We start from the raw sequence: 4882 nt of genomic DNA, 5'->3' as shown, positions 1-4882 counted from the left end.
TCGGAAGTGTTAGACCTGTAAGAGAAAAATTTAAATGGTTGGGAAAGGCCATGGGATGTAGAAATATTTTTTTCACATTTTATTTCCTTGTAAAAACAGGTAAATCAATAGGGATTTTCGTACGGATAAGTACCCAGAGAACGGTTCGTTTAGCTTTATATATTGTTCCGGGTGGGCGTTGTTTTGGTTTTTCGGAAGTGTTATACCTGTAAGAGAAAAATTTAAATTGTTGGGAAAGGCCATGGGATGTAGAAATATTTTTTTCACATTTTATTCCTTGTAAAAACAGGAAAATCAATAGGGATTTTCGTACGGATATGTACCCAGTGAACGGTTCATTTAGCTTTATATATTGTTCCGGGTGGGCGTTGTATTGGTTTTTCAGAAGCGTTAGACCTGTAAGAGAAAAATTTAAATGGTTGGGAAAGGCCATGGGATGTAGAAATATTTTTTTCACATTTTATTTCCTTGTAAAAACAGGTAAATCAATAGGGTTTTTCGTACGGATAAGTGCCCAGTGAACTGTTCGTTTAGCTTTATATATTGTTCCGGGTGGGCGTTGTTTTGGTTTTTCGGAAGTGTTATACCTGTAAGAGAAAAATTTAAATGGTTGGAAAAGGCCATGGGATGTAGAAATATTTTTTTCACATTTTACTTCCTTGTAAAAACAGGAAAATCGATAGGGATTTTCGTACGGATAAGTACCCAGTGAACGGTTCGTTTATCTTTATATATTCTTCCGGGTGGGCGTTGTATTGGTTTTTCGGAAGTGTTAGACCTGTAAGAGAAAAATTTAAATGGTTGGGAAAGGCCATGGGATGTAGAAATATTTTTTTCACATTTCACTTCCTTGTAAAAACAGGAAAATCAATAGGGATTTTCGTACGGATCTGTACCCAGTGAACGGTTCATTTAGCTTTATATATTGTTCCGGGTGGGCGTTGTATTGGTTTTTCGGAAGCGTTAGACCTGTAAGAGAAAAATTTAAATGGTTGGGAAAGGCCATGGGATGTAGAAATATTTTTTTCACATTTTATTTCCTTGTAAAAACAGGTAAATCAATAGGGTTTTTCGTACGGATAAGTGCCTAGTGAACTGTTCGTTTAGTTTTATATATTGTTCCGGGTGGGCGTTGTTTTGGTTTTTCGGAAGTGTTATACCTGTAAGAGAAAAATTTAAATGGTTGGAAAAGGCCATGGGATGTAGAAATATTTTTTTCACATTTTACTTCCTTGTAAAAACAGGAAAATCGATAGGGATTTTCGTACGGATAAGTACCCAGTGAACGGTTCGTTTATCTTTATATATTCTTCCGGGTGGGCGTTGTATTGGTTTTTCGGAAGTGTTAGACCTGTAAGAGAAAAATTTAAATGGTTGGGAAAGGCCATGGGATGTAGAAATATTTTTTTCACATTTACTTCCTTGTAAAAACAGGTAAATCAATAGGGTTTTTCGTACGGATAAGTACCCAGTGAACGGTTCGTTTAGCTTTATATATTGGTCCGGGTTAGCATTGTATTGGTTTTTCGGAAGTGTTAGACCTGTAAGAGAAAAATTTAAATGGTTGGGAAAGGCCATGGGATGTAGAAATATTTTTTTCACATTTCACTTCCTTGTAAAAACAGGAAAATCAATAGGGATTTTCGTACGGATAAGTACCCAGTGAACGGTTCGTTTAGGTTTATATATTGTTCCGGGTGGCGTTGTATTGGTTTTTCGGAAGTGTTAGACCTGTAAGAGAAAAATTTAAATGGTTGGGAAAGGCCATGGTATGTAGAAATATTTTTTTCACATTTTACTTCCTTGTAAAAACAGGAAAATCAATAGGGATTTTCGTACGGATCTGTACCCAGTGAACGGTTCATTTAGCTTTATATATTGTTCCGGGTGGGCGTTGTATTGGTTTTTCGGAAGCGTTAGACCTGTAAGAGAAAAATTTAAATGGTTGGGAAAGGCCATGGGATGTAGAAATATTTTTTTCACATTTTATTTCCTTGTAAAAACAGGTAAATCAATAGGGTTTTTCGTACGGATAAGTGCCCAGTGAACTGTTCGTTTAGCTTTATATATTGTTCCGGGTGGGCGTTGTTTTGGTTTTTCGGAAGTGTTATACCTGTAAGAGAAAAATTTAAATGGTTGGAAAAGGCCATGGGATGTAGAAATATTTTTTTCACATTTTACTTCCTTGTAAAAACAGGAAAATCGATAGGGATTTTCGTACGGATAAGTACCCAGTGAACGGTTCGTTTATCTTTATATATTCTTCCGGGTGGGCGTTGTATTGGTTTTTCGGAAGTGTTAGACCTGTAAGAGAAAAATTTAAATGGTTGGGAAAGGCCATGGGATGTAGAAATATTTTTTTCACATTTTATTTCCTTTTAAAAACAGGTAAATCAATAGGGATTTTCGTACGGATAAGTACCGAGTGAACGGTTCGTTTAGCTTTATATATTGTTCCGGGTGGGCGTTGTATTGGTTTTTCGGAAGTGTTAGACCTGTAAGAGAAAAATTTAAATGGTTGGGAAAGGCCATGGGATGTAGAAATATTTTTTTCACATTTTATTTCCTTGTAAAAACAGGTAAATCAATAGGGATTTTCGTACGGATAAGTACCCAGTGAACGGTTCGTTTAGCTTTATATATTGTTCCGGGTGGGCGTTGTTTTGGTTTTTCGGAAGTGTTATACCTGTAAGAGAAAAATTTAAATGGTTGGAAAAGGCCATGGGATGTAGAAATATTTTTTTCACATTTTACTTCCTTGTAAAAACAGGAAAATCGATAGGGATTTTCGTACGGATCTGTACCCAGTGAACGGTTCGTTTAGCTTTATATATTGTTCCGGGTGGGCGTTGTATTGGTTTTTCGGAAGCGTTAGACCTGTAAGAGAAAAATTTAAATGGTTGGGAAAGGCCATGGGATGTAGAAATATTTTTTTCACATTTTATTTCCTTGTAAAAACAGGTAAATCAATAGGGTTTTTCGTACGGATAAGTGCCCAGTGAACGGTTCGTTTAGCTTTATATATTGTTCCGGGTGGGCGTTGTTTTGGTTTTTCGGAAGTGTTATACCTGTAAGAGAAAAATTTAAATGGTTGGAAAAGGCCATGGGATGTAGAAATATTTTTTTCACATTTACTTCCTTGTAAAAACAGGTAAATCGATAGGGATTTTCGTACGGATAAGTACCCAGTGAACCGTTCGTTTAGCTTTATATATTGTTCCGGGTGGGCGTTGTATTGGTTTTTCGGAAGTGTTAGACCTGTAAGAGAAAAATTTAAATGGTTGGGAAAGGCCATGGGATGTAGAAATATTTTTTTCACATTTTATTTCCTTTTAAAAACAGGTAAATCAATAGGGATTTTCGTACGGATAAGTACCCAGTGAACGGTTCGTTTAGCTTTATATATTGTTCCGGGTGGGCGTTGTATTGGTTTTTCGGAAGCGTTAGACCTGTAAGAGAAAAATTTAAATGGTTGGGAAAGGCCATGGGATGTAGAAATATTTTTTTCACATTTTACTTCCTTGTAAAAACAGGAAAATCAATAGGGATTTTCGTACGGATATGTACCCAGTGAACGGTTCATTTAGCTTTATATATTGTTCCGGGTGGGCGTTCTTTTGGTTTTTCGGAAGCGTTAGACCTGTAAGAGAAAAATTTAAATGGTTGGGAAAGGCCATGGGATGTAGAAATATTTTTTTCACATTTTATTTCCTTGTAAAAACAGGTAAATCAATAGGGTTTTTCGTACGGATAAGTGCCCAGTGAACGGTTCGTTTAGCTTTATATATTGTTCCGGGTGGGCGTTGTATTGTTTTTTCGGAAGTGTTAGACCTGTAAGAGAAAAATTTAAATGGTTGGGAAAGGCCATGGGATGTAGAAATATTTTTTTCACATTTTACTTCCTTGTAAAAACAGGAAAATCGATAGGGATTTTCGTACGGATAAGTACCCAGTGAACGGTTCGTTTAGCTTTATATATTGTTCCGGGTGGGCATTGTATTGGTTTTTCGGAAGTGTTAGACCTGTAAGAGAAAAATTTAAATGGTTGGGAAAGGCCATGGGATGTAGAAGTATTTTTTTCACATTTTATTCCTTGTAAAAACAGGAAAATCAATAGGGATTTTCGTACGGATATGTACCCAGTGAACGGTTCATTTAGCTTTATATATTGTTCCGGGTGGGCGTTGTATTGGTTTTTCGGAAGCGTTAGACCTGTAAGAGAAAAATTTAAATGGTTGGGAAAGGCCATGGGATGTAGAAATATTTTTTTCACATTTTATTTCCTTGTAAAAACAGGTAAATCAATAGGGTTTTTCGTACGGATAAGTGCCCAGTGAACTGTTCGTTTAGCTTTATATATTGTTCCGGGTGGGCGTTGTATTGGTTTTTCGGAAGCGTTAGACCTGTAAGAGAAAAATTTAAATGGTTGGGAAAGGCCATGGGATGTAGAAATATTTTTTTCACATTTTACTTCCTTGTAAAAACAGGAAAATCGAAAGGGATTTTCATACGGATAAGTACCCAGTGAACGGTTCGTTTAGCTTTATATATTGTTCCGGGTGGGCGTTGTATTGGTTTTTCGGAAGCGTTAGACCTGTAAGAGAAAAATTTAAATGGTTGGGAAAGGCCATGGGATGTAGAAATATTTTTTTCACATTTTATTTCCTTGTAAAAACAGGTAAATCAATAGGGTTTTTCGTACGGATAAGTGCCCAGTGAACGGTTCGTTTAGCTTTATATATTGTTCCGGGTGGGCGTTGTTTTGGTTTTTCGGAAGTGTTATACCTGTAAGAGAAAAATTTAAATGGTTGGAAAAGGCCATGGGATGTAGAAATATTTTTTTCACATTTACTTCTTTGTAAAAACAGGTAAATCGATAGGG

Source organism: Paroedura picta, unplaced genomic scaffold, assembly GCF_049243985.1.
Source record: "Paroedura picta isolate Pp20150507F unplaced genomic scaffold, Ppicta_v3.0 Ppicta_v3_sca23, whole genome shotgun sequence".
Taxonomy (NCBI): domain Eukaryota; kingdom Metazoa; phylum Chordata; class Lepidosauria; order Squamata; family Gekkonidae; genus Paroedura; species Paroedura picta.
Note: the sequence above shows the minus strand (reverse complement) of the source record.